The sequence below is a fragment of the Panthera tigris genome, chromosome B3, assembly GCF_018350195.1.
Source record: "Panthera tigris isolate Pti1 chromosome B3, P.tigris_Pti1_mat1.1, whole genome shotgun sequence".
NCBI lineage: Eukaryota > Metazoa > Chordata > Mammalia > Carnivora > Felidae > Panthera > Panthera tigris.
Genome location: NC_056665.1, coordinates 58,234,575 through 58,250,002, shown reverse-complemented (window position 1 = coordinate 58,250,002; position 15,428 = coordinate 58,234,575). Strand labels below are relative to the sequence as shown.

The 15,428-nt window shown below is 39.3% G+C and overlaps 1 pseudogene; it reads right to left on the bottom strand.

Moving 5' to 3' along the window:
* Positions 1-10,116: 10,116 nt before the first annotated feature.
* Positions 10,117-12,471, bottom strand: LOC102968957 (annotated as a pseudogene).
* Positions 12,472-15,428: the final 2,957 nt, after the last annotated feature.

The window sequence follows — 15,428 nt, the reverse complement described above, 5'->3', positions numbered from 1 at the left end:
AGACATATCAGTCTCCTCTTCATCTCAGCTCTGAGAGTGCTGGCAGCCAGGCTTACTCCATTCCTGCCTCCGTCCACAGGTGATTGGATGATTTCCTCACTGGGGAAATTTGGTAGGCCCAGAAGGGCAAAATCCTGCAATCCTAATAAGATCATCCTACACTGACCAACCCACCCTCCTATCCTGCCTCACCCCTGCTATTGGTCTTCCTCTCTTAAATAGCCAAGGCTTACCCTCAGGCAATCAAGGAAAGCCTGCAGCATGCAAGAGACCAAAATGAACAAAAAAGAACACAGAGAAACTAGAGGCAGTGAAGTTGGTAGGAAAACTTGTTTAAGAAACCCTATTGTCTATCCTTGTAGATATCCTTGTCCCACAAAGGAAAGAACATATTCAAAAGGAACATTCAGAAGAAAAAAATATGTTTGTAAAATTGAAAATAATATAGTAGCAGCGAAAAAGTCAACAAAAAGTAAGGAAAATGCAAGGTGAGGAGACCCCTCAGAACTGAAACCGGCTAGGCTAACACAACTTACTGTTTACATTTATAAAACTTCTGTTTCAATCTTGTCGCCAACAGAACTTTACTATTACAAGAAACCCTTTCACAGGGCAATAAAGATAGAAATAACTTTGTTCTGGGAATTTCCTTGCCCAGGAAGCCCATTTAAATGAACACCAAACGGGTTAGCTAACCTGTAGCATCAGGTGACAGTTTATCCCTCAAGACTCTGATCCCATCTCAAAATCCCTGCTGTGTCCTCCATCCCTAACTATTATCTTTGTTCAATCCTAATCAAGTGGTAGCGTTGAAAGACCCGCCTTAAACCAGTCTTCGGAACCTCACAAATATCTCAACTTTGCTCTTCCCCCTCTGAGAGGCTACTAGTAGACTGTCCAGTTAGTGCCCTCCCTCAGTAGGAATAAACTCAAGTTTAATTTTATCAACAGAATTTTCAGCAATACTTTTTTGGAGCCTAAATCATCACTTCTTAAAAAGTAGTACAGGAGCACCTGGGTGGCTCAGTCGGTTTAGTGTCCAACTTCTGCTCAGGTCATGATCTCACTGCTTGTAAGTTTGAGCCCTGCATCAGGCTCTGTGCTGACAGCTCAGAGCCTGGAGCCTCCTTCAGATTCTGTGCCTCCCTCTGTCTCTCTGCTCCTTACCCACTCGTGCTCTGTCTCTATTTCTTGCTCTCTCTCTCTCAAAAATAAACACTAAAAAAGAAAAAAAAGAAAAACCTACAAGAAAACACATAGGAAAGTGGAAGAAAAAGGATAAGAAAGATAAAAAAGATCAATTCTGGAGATTTAATATCCAAGTTACAGGAATTCCAAACAAAACAAGAACAGGGAAAATGGTGAGGAGAAAAACATCAAAGAAATAATTCAAGGAAATTTCCCAGAACTTGAAGGCATAAATTTCCAGAATAGAAGTTGTGATGGATCAAAGGAGATTCATACCAGGGTTAAAACCATGGTTGTAGGAGAGTGTGATGCTAAGTGAAATAAGCCATACAGAGAAAGATACCATATGGTTTCACTCTTATGTGGATCCTGAGAAACTTAATAGAAACCCATGGGGGAGGGGAAGGAAAAAAAAAAGAGGTTAGAGTGGAAGAGAGCCAAAGCATAAGAGACTCTTAAAAACTGAGAACAAACTGAGGGTTGATGGGGGGTGGGAGGGAGGGAAGGGTGGGTGATGGGTATGGAGGAGGGCACCTTTTGGGATGAGCACTGGGTGTTGTATGGAAACCAATTTGACAATAAACTTCATATATTGAAAATAAATAAAATAAAATAAAAATAAAATAAAATAAAATAAAATAAAATAAAATAAAATAAAATAAAACAAAATGAGAAACACCAGAAAACAAAAACAAAAACAAAAACAAACCATGGTTGTAAAATTTCAGAAAACTTTAGACAAAGGCAAAGCAGTTCTTTTGGCTGCCTGCAGATTAAGATTATTGCCACCAGATGGCAGTATTGTCTCAAAGGCTCTATTTCTATGAGGGTGTTTTTGTCTATAAAATTTCTCTGCTTCTTTCCAAAGCTTTAGAAAAGAGCCTGGGTTATTTCCTTAGTCATGCTCTATCAGAGCTCTTACTCTGATTTCTTCCTAAAAGGCTCTGCTAAAAGGTCACCATACAATCAGCCTGAAAGAAGAAAAATGATTCAGTTCTCTGAAGAATTGGTTCCATGAGGCTCTGATGGGAAAAAAGACTTTTAAGAGAATGGACTCTGAGCTGTAACTGTTTTAGAGAAGAGGACTTCTGTCATGAAGGGATTCTACAAAACATTCATGCGTTCATTCTCTCAACAAGTTTTATTTTTATTTATTTTTAAATTTTTATTTGAGAGAGAGAGCGAGAGCACACAATCAGGGAAGAGGGGCAGAAGGAAAGAGAGAGAATCTTAAACAGGCTCCACGCTCAGCACCCAGCCCTATTGGGGGCTTGATCCCATGACCCTGGGATCATGACTTGAGCTGAAATCAAGAGTCAAATGCTCAACCGACTGAGCCACCCAAGTGCCCCTCAACAAGTTTTATTGACACCTACTATATGCTAGGCATTAGCAATAACCCAGGGGAGAAAATCAGACATTGTCTTCGTCTTCATGGAGCTTACATTCTGAGAGGAGAAATATCCAAAAAACAAGTTAAATCAAATCACATCTCTAGCGGAGGAATTTGATAGAGGTCAAGGTGGAAGTAACACCAGTTTTGTAGGTGGGAGATATAGATGACTTGGATTAGGATGGTGTTAGGAGAAAGAAAAGAAGATGGATTCAAGATATGTTGGAGGTAGAATTGATAGGACTTGGATGTGGGAGGTCAGAGAGCAGATGCATTAACGTCTCTGGATTGAGCAAGTGGCTGGGTGCACAGGTTGACATTTTCTTGGGTGCAGACTTGCAGGGAGAGAAGTTTTGGAGGACAGGATGATGGATAAGAATCAAGAGTTCAGTGTAGAATGTTAATTAATTTGCTCCTCCCCAGGCATTTGGGTTCTGGTGGACGTCACTTAACCAGGCTACGATGGAGTTTGCTCCAATCTACTGCCCAACAGAATGGCTTGGACTGGCATATTTGGTTCAAATTAGTTCACACTTGGCATTCATTAAGTTAAAAATTGCTGTTAACTCTTTCCTTCTATGGAGCATAGCAAAATCAGCTTAAATTTTTAGTGGTCCCTCCCCCACCCCGGGCTGGGTATTTGAGAGTTAAGGAGAACAAGGCAGCACATTTTACGTTTTGTTTTTTGTATTCTGTTCAGATGGAGGACACATCTTAAGGACAAGAAGCTTCTAGAAATGCAAGACCACTTATTTTGATGGATCCTCTCAGGTTGCTATGTGCAGGTAAGATCCTGAGTGTGATTCTGAGATGACAGAGGTGAAAACTTCTTCCCTTGACTGGAAGATAGAGACCATGTCTTGTCCCCAACATAGTGCCTGATACAGATGTACTCAATAAATACGTGTTGGATTGAAGCCACTCCATCTGGATCATTTTCCAGTTTTCAGACCTTAGTTGAACTCTCCATAGGACTCAAAATACCTCCTATTACCTATTTCCCAAAAAGCTGTTACATAATAAACTGTGGGAGTGGGTGCTTCTCCAGGCTCATCATGGCTTAGGATCGTGTCACTGGGTTATGTTAGAAAAAAGCACATCTCCTTCCTTTTTCTTATCCTCCACTGCACAGGAATATTTTGCCATCATCAACACAGAGTTAAGGCAGAGCTTAAAAATCAATCTTAGATCTCGATATCAATGTTTTCATTTGCACCTAAGAAGTTGAGTATTCTGTACTGTACTTATAATCCTCAGTTACCTCACTCACCTTCTTTGTTCACTCTGCATTTTCTCTGTACCTATTTGCTTGCACCTTTGGACTGTGCTTTTTTGAAAGTGAGAATTATATCTTTTTAAGCTTCATACTTGTATACAGTTTAGAACAGTGCTATTATAAGGGCGCGTGGATGGCTCAGTTGGTGAAGTGTCCAACTCTTGATTCTTGGCTCAGGGTTTGTGGGATCAAGCCCCATGTGGGACTCTGTGCTGACAGCATAGAGCCTGCTTGGGATATTCTCTCTCTCCCTTTCTCTCTGCCCTTCCCCTGCTTATGTGTGTGCTCTCTCTCTCTCTCTTAAAATAAACAAACAAAAAAAAAGAAGAGTGCTATTTTATAGTCTTGGTAACACAAAGGAGTAGCCTAGGAGAGCTTTAGCTCCCCCCACCAATTTTCATAAACCTTGCAACCCTCCTCCAGAATCATAATTAATACATAAAAAGAAAAATGTTTATGAATTACAAATAAAAGCATATTTAGAAAACATGTTATTTTTATCGTTGTGTAGCATGCAATCTAAGTAAAAACAGCGTGCTTACTATGCAGAAGCGACATGAAGTCAAGACAAGTCTTGTAGCGGGGTGCCTGTGGCTCAGTCAGTTAAGCATCCAACTTTGGCTCAGGTCATGATCTCATCTTTCGTGAATTCGAGCCCCACGTCAGGGCTCTGTGCTGACAGCCTGGAGTCTGGAGCCTGCTTCAGATTCTGTGTCTCCCTCTCTCTCTGCCCCTCCCCCTCCCCCTGCTCACGCTCTGTCTGTCTCTCTCTCTCAAAAGTAAATAAACACTAAAAAAAAAAAAAAAAAAAAAAAGACAAGTCCTGTAGCTTCCCCTTTCCACCAGACTGCTACTCCTAAGTGGTTCATGGGAAAGAAACCTGACACTCCCAATGCTCAAGAGATTGTTAACAACTCTTGTTAAGGATGGGAGCCAAAAATAAAGAATGGGAGCCAATGCCTGGCAAAGGATGTAGCATTCCCCTGAGAGCTGAGTCTCTCATTTCCTTGTCTTTCCTTCTCCTCTTAGGTTATGTTGTTTTTGTGCTGTGGCCTATATTCTGGATTTTCAAAGGACTCTGCTCTTATTTATCTTTACAAGTGTGATTCGGATCCAAAGCTTATTATGTAGTAAATTCTTTGGGAAGTGACATGTCTAAAGTACTGTGAAAAGTCCTCCTTGAACATTTTGCCTGAAAAGTTAAGTAAGGAAAAAGTCAGGATACTGTCTGGAAGGCAGACTCTGTTGCAATGCAGATATGGGATATTTAAACAAACAAAAATTCTGGGAAGCTTTTAATGTCGCAAGTTTTGGTTCTAAGCATTTGGGGAAGGTAGTTTGGAAACAGCATAGCACATTTATATCTCAATTTAAATAATAAAATGTGTAGAATAGTTTTCCGATATATTACTTTACCCAATTCAGAAGACTTCCTAGTCCTAAATTTTTCTCATAAAAGTGATAACTGCTTTATAGTGTAATCAATCAAAAGAACAAAATAAGAGGTTTAAACATTAAAAAGGAGGTGGCAAATTATTATTATTTGCAGATGACACAATATACCGGAAAACCTAAGGGAATCAACTTAAAAGTTATTAGAATTAAAGAGTATTTGGGGCGCCTGGGTGGCTCAGTTGGTTGAGCGTCCAACTCTTGATTTCGGCTCAGATCATGATCTCACAGTTTGTGAGTTCAAGCCCCTGCCTGGGCTCTTAATTGACAGCGCGCAGTCTACTTGTGAGTCTCTCTCTTTCGCTGCCGCCTGTGCATGCTCACTCTTTCTCTCTCTCTTTCTCAAAATAAACTTTAAAAAGAAGAAATAAGAGGAGTATTCACTAAGGCAACCTTAGAAAATAAATGTGTAACAATCAGTAGCATTTTTATATTTAAACCACAATCTGTTCAAAATATTATAGGTAAAATTATTACAATCTCAAATCAAAACAGCAATACCAGCAAACCCTAATAGGAAATATACAGAATCTAGATGAATAAAAATATAAAACTTAGTAGAGCCTGTAAAATGTCTTTTTTTTTTAAATGCTTATTTTTGAGATCGAGAGCACCAGCTGGGGAGGGGCAGAGAGAGAGAGGGACAGAGGATCCAAAGTAAGCTCTGTGAACCATGAGATCATGACCGGGGCTGAAGTCTGATGCTCAACCCACTGAGCCACTGAGGTGCCCCAAGGATGTAGAAAGTCTTGATCAGGAGACTTCATGCTATAAATATGTCTATTTTTACTGCCTTGATCTATGGATTCAGTGAAATCCCCCCAAAACTATAACTGCACTTTTTTTTTTGGTAACTTAATTTTCAGTTCAACTAGAAGAGTAATTACATGAAACTGATCAGAAAAAAAAAAAAAAAAAGACTTATAAGGGAAGACTTAGCTCTGGTAGCCAGCTCCAAGATGGATTCTAATGATCTCTGTCTGTCTTCTGGTTTTCACACCCTCATGTTGTCCCCTCCCACACTGTACCAGGGTAAGGTTGACAGATAAAATATAGAATGCCCAACTAAATTTGAGTTTCAGACAAGCAATGCATATTTTTTAGTATAAGTGTATCTTCAATATTGCATGCGACATAGGTATAATAAAAAGTCTTGGTTTTTATCTGAAAATCAAGTTGAACTGGGAGTACTATATTTTTATTTGTTAAATCTGAAAACCTATTAAACCAGGGTTGGTCTGACCAGTAGCATATGACGAAAGTAATGGTATGTCATTTTCAAGATTGGGTTATAAAAGACTGTGGCTGCCATCTTGGGCATCCTCCTGCTCCCCAGTCTCTCCCCTGGAGGAAGCAAGTTGCCATGTTGTGTGCAGCCCTATGGAGAGTCCTACATCACAAGGAACTAAAACCTCTGGCCAACATTAAGTGAGGAACTAATGTCTGTCAACAATGTCAGTGGCCTTAGTAGTGGGTTCTTCAACCCCAGTCAAGACTTGAAATGACTGCAGCCCCAGCCAGCACCTCTACGGCAGTCTTGTAAGAGACAGCCAAAACTACTCAGCTAAGCTGCTACCAGATTCCTGGACTCTAGAAATTGTTGAAAATAATAAATGTTGTTTTAAGATGCTACATTTTGGGGTAATTTGCTATGCAGGAATAATTACTAATACACTGACCCAATTAGATATTTAATCTTCAAATTACAATGGTAAAAACAGTTTGGTATATTATGCAGAAATCTACACTTAAATGAAATAGTATTTGAGAGTCTAAAAATTGAAAATATATATGGGAATTTTTTGTATGATGCAGGCATCATTTGAAATCAATGTGGAAAAGAATTAGTAAATAAATGACATTGGGATGATTGTGTAGCCATTTAGAACCTTGCTTTATTTCAAATTCCACTTCATTGTTGGTAAATTGAGAAGGGATTGGCTTTTGTATTAATCTTTTATCCTGCATCTTTGCTATAATTGCTTAATAGTTACAGCAATTATAGGAGTTTTTCTGTTGATTTTTTCAGATTTGCTACATAGACAATCACTTCATTTGTGAACAAAGACAGTTTTATTTCCTCCTTCCCAATTTGTTTACCTTCTATTTCCTTTTCTTGCCCTATTGCATTAGCAAGGACTTCCAGAGTGATGTTCCACCCTGCCAAGGTGGAAAGGGACATCCTTGCCATGTTCCCAATCTTAGTGGGAAATCTTCTAGTTCTCACCATTAAGTATGATGTTAGTTGTTATCAAGTTGAGGAAGCTTCCCTCTATTCCTAGTTTTCTGATAGATTTTATGAAGAATGGGAGTGGGATTTTGTCAAATACTTTTTCTGCATCTATTGATATGATCATGTTAGTTTTTTAACCTATTGATGTAATGGATTACATTAATTGATTTTCAAATCTTATACCAACTTTGCATACCTGGGATAAATCCCACTTGTTCATGGCATATAATTCTCTTTATACATTATTGGATTTGGTTTACTAATATTTTGTTAAATATTCTAGCATCTATATTCATGAGAGTCTGTCTATAGTTTCTTTTTCTTGTAATGTCTTTGGTTTTGGTATCATGGTAATTCTGGCCTCTTAGAATCAGTTAGGAAGTGTTCCTTCTGCTTCTATTTTTAGGATGAGATTATGGAGAATTGGTGTGATTTCTTCCTTAAATGTTTGGTAGATTTCACCAGTGAACCCATCTGGGAATAATGTTTTCTTTAAAACAAATTTGAAAAAAAAACCCCATATTTTATTTAGATTGAAATAAGCTTATTTCACTGAAATAAGATGAAATTAAAATTCACTTATTATTTAGATTGAAATAAAATTGACTTTCCTCACTAAAAATAATAGCCATATTTTCTGCATTATTCCTAGATAAACCACAAGCCCCTTATTTTTGTAAGTTTTCCAGATCAAGATGAGGAAGTAGATACAGTCACAGAAAAAGACAGAAGAAAATAGATATACCAATTGTCAGTATCCATGGCCTCTGATTCTGGTTTGATCATGAAACAGAAGTGTTTAACATATACCTGATTAAAAGCTTAAGACTCAGAAAGGTGTACACTCAATAAAATAACAAATACAACAACCAGATATGGAACAAGAATGGCAGTCACTTCCATCTGAACTTCAACTGTAACTTGTTCCTTTAGGTTCACTTAACAAAGATAAAACCTGCACTGACACTCTTGTTTAATGAGCTCACCGTTTTTCTTTCCTTGATAATTCCTTTAACTGTACATTACAGATCTTTAACAATATACTTAAAAACCCAACTAGTCAAAGGTCAGTTGTAAATTTCTTTGTAACATTTTATAAAATCTATTTTTTCCTCCCACACCTCCCAAAAATTTATTCCTTCAAAGAAGTGATAACTCATCTTCAGTGATAATAAATGTTATATCCAAAATGATTTTAAACATTCCTAGAGTGTCAGAACTGGAGATCATGCAGAAATGAAATATGGTACTTGCAATACTGTCTTCTGGAAGAACAAATATATCTTCAAGGTGTGAGCATTAAAATAGTGGTTGCTCAAACCAACCAAGTGGCTGATATATTCAGTAAGAGGCCCATAGAAAAAGATGTTCAGTGATTAAACAGCCTACATATACCTTACAACTTTGCCTTCAAATTTTAAACATAGGAGAAAACCTATTTTTAAGCATTTTTAAAGGTATTTTTTTATGGTTTATCAATTATCTGTAGGCAATTCTGACTTGTTTGTGTAGCACTGACTTGTTTGTGTAGAGATTGATATATGGGTCTACCATTAAATACAGATAATGTTTTATATAAAACATTTATGTTAGGCAAAGCCAAGTTCCTTAACCTTCATTCTGTCAAAGTGTTCCCCAGGAATGCTTTTGAGATGCTTTTGAGTGTTTTCACAGCAGTCATTCTCAAACAAATCACAGGAAGAATACACAAGACTTTCAGCAATGCATAAACATTAGGAAGAAACTTGAAGCCAGGCAGATGGAGGGCTTCCTAAGTGGTGGATGGGAGCTCTACCTCTTTCCTTCTGTGTTTCTATGTGATTTTCTAACAGGGAAGCTGGGCTGAGAGTGTGTCAGGATTGGCTAAGTCACTTCTGTACAAGTCAGTCAGCATGGGGCTCTCTGTTACGTTGAATTTGAGCTGTCCCATGACAGACAATACCCAAAATAAGCATTTTCAGGCTTTGAGGTGTTGTTCTGAGAATATATCTTTAAGTTCCTGAGTAATAACTTGTCCTGTTATTACTTGTCCTGCAACACTTAGGGATCTTTTATAGTAATTCTCAGAGGTTAGTTGAGATTCCAAGTTACCTTGCTGAGCTCTGTGGAATTTCTTAGGGAGTTTCATTCGAATATCAGGTTGGTTATCAAATTTATGGCTTCCTCAAGCCAAAATCGGTGGTAAGTTTTAGAGTTTTCCATCACCTTATTAGTGAATGCAAAACTGCAGAGAAGCTGCTAGCTGCAAAGAAAACATCCAAGATTTGTCATGTGGGGATTTTGTCCAAGGACTCTTGTAAAAGATAGGACTTTTTTTTTTTTAAAGTATTTATTTATTTTGAGAGAGATAGAGACAGCGTGAGTGGGGGCCAGGGGGCACAGAGCAGAGAGAGAGGGAGACAGAGAATCCCAAGCAGGTTCTGCACTGCCAGCACAGAGCCCACTGCGGGGCTTGAAACCATGATTTCATGACCTGAGCCAAAACCAAGAGTTGGATGCTTAACTGCCTGAGCCACCTAGGTGCCCCAAGATAGGCTATTTTTAAGAACAGTAATGACAAAAATAAAATTAAAATCTGTTGATGGCAGAGGGACAGATTCTCGGCCAGTTACAGTTATTCCATCTAATACTTATGTCGCTATACCATCTAAACATAAAACAAGTGCTTGTAGGAAATCTATAAAAATTTCAAAAACACCATGCTTGTCTCTCAATTGAGAATGACAAGTTTCCTTCAGGTCATTACTCTTTTCTTCATTGTTCTGAGAAAAGACAGAAATTACATTGTCATATATGAGTTGTGGTGATTGATGGGTGAAAGAACAGACTTCCTCAATCGTTCCCAATGCAACTGATACTGCCATAACAGGCACTGGTTTGCCAACCACATATTTAAGGCACAGGAAGAGCAGAGTGTGTAGAGAGCTTAGGACTATTTCTTTAAAAGTCTTGAAGCAGTTTTCATTTTTGATGGAAATCTACTGGACATATGGTACTCCTGGCCTTGACATTACTCCATATTTAGTCCCCTAGTCCCCACTTCACGGTTATTACAGTGTGAAATTACACACCCAAAATTATCTTCATTAAGGCAGACATTATCTTCATAGGGCAGGAAGCCCACAAATTCTTTTCCCAGGTATGGATTCATCAACAGGTGGGTGTTCCCCTACTATGTCCACATACCACCAGTGATCATGAAAGGGAAGTGAATCTCAGTTGCCTGATGGTTTCTTCCTGAGTGCAGCACTCACAGATCCAGTGTCTGACTCTTGCTGTTTTTCAATGGAACTTGTTAGTTGGTGCCTTGAAGTGCTTTCTCAAGACCTCTTCAGTAGAATTTATCCTGCACTTCAGCAATGCTTGAAAGATACAGGAATATAGAGAGTTTATGGGATTTCATCAGCTTCAGGTCCTTCCAGAGGTAGATTTTGTTTACATAAGAATCAAAATTTCAAATAAAGATTTTAGGTATTGTTTTCCTTCTCTTCAAGGGTGAGAGGTAAAATGTCTTCATCCAGCTCTTTACCTCCTGCATTGGGGTTCTAGGCATAGCTGTGTATGTCTTTATTGTTTTGTTCCTGGACAGAAGGTTCATCAATTTTTTTCTCTCTTTTTTTTTTGTTTTTATGTTTCAATGTCCTGATTTCATCTTCACTCAGTTCTTTTATTCACTTTCTATGTTTATAATGCAGATTGTTCAGACAACTTGTACGATAAAAATTTGTCCTATAAGGATTAGTTCTGCAGATTGTAGGGGTCTCCAAGTGTTTGGCACATAATCAGAAATGTTGTCTCTTCTAAGTTTTATCTTTTACGTCTGCTCTTCTATAATCTTCAGCTACTTCTGTATCTGGCCAGGTCCCCCCGGGGAGCCTGAAGAAGAACAGGCCTGACTCTTCCTTGTGCAGTGGGGGCTGTGAAGGAGTTAGGTGTCCCTTCCCTGCAGGTCCAGCTCTCCCCTTCCTATCTTCTTAGGGCAGCTCGCCCTCAGGTAGGTTAGGGGAGGAGAGCCAGCCCATCACCTTCAACCTAGAATTCTATGCTTAAACTATTGATTAAATATGAGAGTAGAAAAAAGACCTTTTTTAGACATGCAGACTTTCAAAAAATTTTTACCTCCCTTGCATCCCAGTGTAGTCAGGCATCTAAAGTGGCCCCCAGTGAGTCTGCCTGAGTATGGGCTGGCCCTAGTTCATTACTTCTAATGAACAGAATAGGCAAAGTTGATGGATATCACTTCAGAGATTAAGTTACAAAAGACTGACTTGGTCTTGCTTGCATTGTCTCTTTTTCTCTTGCTTTCTTGTTCTGATGAAATCAACTATCTTTTTAATGAGCCAACCCTTGGGGTGCCGGGTGGCTCATTTGGTTGAGTGCCCAACTTCTGCTCAGGTCATGATCTCGCTGTCTGTGGGTTTGAGCCCTGCATCGGGCTCTGTGCTGACAGCTCAGAGCCTGGAGCCTGCTTCGGATTCTGTGTCTCCCTCTCTCTCTGCCCCTCCCCGCTCATGCTCTGTCTCTCTGTCTCTCTCTCTGTCAAAAACAAATAAACATTAAAAAAAATTTTAACGAGCCACCCCATGAAAAAGTCAATGCAGCAAGGAAACCAAGGGAGGCCTCTGGTCATTTGCTCCTGAGGAACTGAGGATCTCAGTCCAATAGGAAACACTTTAAGTCTATTACCAAAAAGGATAGGCATGACCTCCCCCAGTAGTAATCCCCTAGTATGTCCTCTAAAAAAGGAAGCAGAGAGAACACGAACACCACATGGAAAATTCTGTTTCTAATCCAGGGATTTTCAGCTGGGGGCAGCTTTGTCCCTTGGGGACATCTAGCAACATCTAGAGACATTTTTGATTGACATGACTTGAGTTGGGGGACACTACTGGCATCTAGCAGGTAGAGGCTAGAGATGCCACTAAACATCCTAACAATGAATAGGACCACCCCACAACAAAAAATTATATCAAACAGTGTCGCCTGAATGTCAATAGTACCAAAGTTGTAAGAAATCTTGTTCTAACTTAATAGTTTGATTCTTCAACTTATGGTTGCTGTCCCACCTATGGGTAGTTTGCCTATATACTTTTTGTTTGTTAAGCCTGGCAAAGTATAGAATATTGCTGGATAACAACTAGTTGTAAAAATTTAACCATGGGAGGCTAATAAGGGTACTGGGCATGAGACCTGTCAGCTACAGCAAGTAAGTTCAAGAATGAATCCATAATTTCTTTTTTTTTTTCTTTTTAGCAATATCATCTTTTAATAGCTGCCTTCCTGTGATATTATGAATTATAATAAGAAATATATATTTGGCCTTTGTCCTGTTTCTAGTGCAGACCTTCTAAAAGGCTTGGAATTTCTTAAGTGGTGAAAGAGATAAAGGTACCTTTTGTCATGTTAATGAGGTGAATTTTGGAATGCCCCTGGGTCTTCTAAGAATTGGGCTGATTGGCTGGATTGTAGGGTTGGGACTTTCAGTCCCACCCTTATACCTCTTGGGAGGGAAGAATGGCTGGAGATCGAATAGATTTCCAATGGCTGATGACTTAATCAATCATGCCTATGTAATAAAGTCTCCATAAAAATTTAGAAATAGACAGTTTGGACAGCTTCCAGGTTGGTGAACTGGGAGAGCTGCAGGTGCTGGGAGAGTAGCACACCTATGCTGGGCATGGAAGCTCCATGTCCCTTGCCATATACCTTGCCCTATGCATCTCTTCCATCTGGATGTCCACCTGTATCCTTTATTATATACTTTTATAATAAACTGGTAAATGTGAGTAAGTGTTTTCCTGAGTTCTGTGAGCTACTCTAGCTAATCAGTTGAATCTGAAAGGGTAGAGGTCATGAGAACCTCTGATTTATAGCCAGTTGCTAAGAAGAAGCACAGCTAACAACCTGGACTTGGAACTGGCATCTGAATTCCAGGGAGTGGATCTTTGGAACCTCCAGTCTATAGGTGGTTGGTCAGAATGAGCTTGTGAATGGCTTGTGAATGGCTTCTCAAGTGGAGGGTATTCTTTTGGGATTGAGCCCTGTCCCTTTGGAGTCTGATGCTATCTCTGGGTAGACAGTTCAGAATTGAGTTGAACTCTATAGAACACCTACTTTGTGTCCTGAGCATTGTGTGGTGGTGTGTGTGGGACGGGGTGGGGGGGTGGGGAGCCTCCTCCACACACATGTCAGAATTGATCTTAGAACCATTTTTCTTCCCTAGAAAACGTCCCTACAGCTGTGTTGCAGAAACTCTGGAAGTATCCGTAATGATTTTTTTTAGTTTCTCTTATAAATGCTCATTCTATGTTGGTGGCTTAAGATTGTACCCTTACTTCATGCTTGGTTTTGTCTCTTCTGTGCCGGACTTGATTTTATTTGTGCTTCACAGTAATGCTTGCATATTTGCTTCAGCCTAAACTCTGCGCCTTTTAGGACAATCCTGACACAGTACCATATCCAAGGGCTTGCTGGTTTGGGGGCAGGGGAAGTTTAAACACCTATAACCAAATTGTTAGCAAATTGTTAATCCATGTATACCTGAAGTTCAGCATTAGTGAATATCTATTAGGGTAGATTTTTAAATAATTTACCTGCAACTATAGTATAGATCATATTACTTAAAGTTACAAAGCCTTTCCAGTATTGACTAGCTTCACAAATTTTGTTTTAGTATTATGTCCAAGGTGTCTGGAGCCATAGCATAGCGGAGCATTCAACATTGTATCCATACACAAAAAATGGTTTGGCCAGTTGGAGTAATTGTTAGCTGATCCTACTTGTTGACTATTTTCAACCAAATAAATATTTAATGATTAGTTGGTAACTAGTCCCAGATTTGTGTTTTTTCAACAGTTATAAAGCCATTGTTATTGGACAGTCCCAAATTGATGGGCATCTATGTTTCACACCTTACTCCAGAATGTAAACATTACAAGTTTCTTTAGATTTATGACTTACAAACATAAGTTGTTTTTTTTTTTAGTTAAGTATTTTCAAATGAGTTTGTAACTCCAGCTTTCTCTTCTGAGATTTTTAGCCTTCCACATGTGATATTAAGAGGTTTTGTTAGTCATGCTCTGTTCTAGTTATCTATTGCTACATGACAAGCCACCTCTAAATCTAGCAATGTGAAAACAATGGTTTTACTATCCTCACAGAATTCCGATGGGGCATGGTAGGGATGTTTTGTATCTGTTGCACTCTGTCCAGAGCCTCAGCCAGGAAGACTCAGTGTTCAGTGGTGACTTGAACAGATGGGCACTGGAATCATCATGAGGCTTCTTCACTCACATGTCAACACCTAGGCTGGGAAGACATGAAGCCTGGGCAAAGCCAGGGCTATTGACCAGGTCACTTACATAGGGCCTGTCTCTCTGGCTTTGGCTTCTCACAGGGTGGTGGCTAAGTTCCAAGATGGAGCTTTCTGAGAGTGTTCCAGGAGACGCAGGTGGAAGCTGTAGGGCTTGTTATGACCTAGTTTTAGAAGTCACATAGCCTTTCTTCCATATTCTATTGCAGAGATCAGTGAACTATGACCTCGTGCCAAATTCAGCATGCCACCTGTCATTGTAAATAAAGTGTTATTGGAACATAGCCATGTCCATTTGTTTACATTTTGTCTATGGCTACTTTCATGCTACAGTGCAGAGTTGAGTAGTTGCAACAGAGACCTTAAGGCCTGCAAAGCCTAAAATATTAACTATCTGGCCCTTTACTGAAAAGGTGTGCTGAGACTTGCTCTATTAGTTAAAGCCATCACAGCCTCTCAGTGTCATGGGAACCCCACTCTTGGGGGAAGGTATGTCAAAGAAGTTACACCATTTTTTGAAAATTACCATAGCACCCATTTACCTCTCAGATTTTAATCCTTGTTTGGTTTTTAA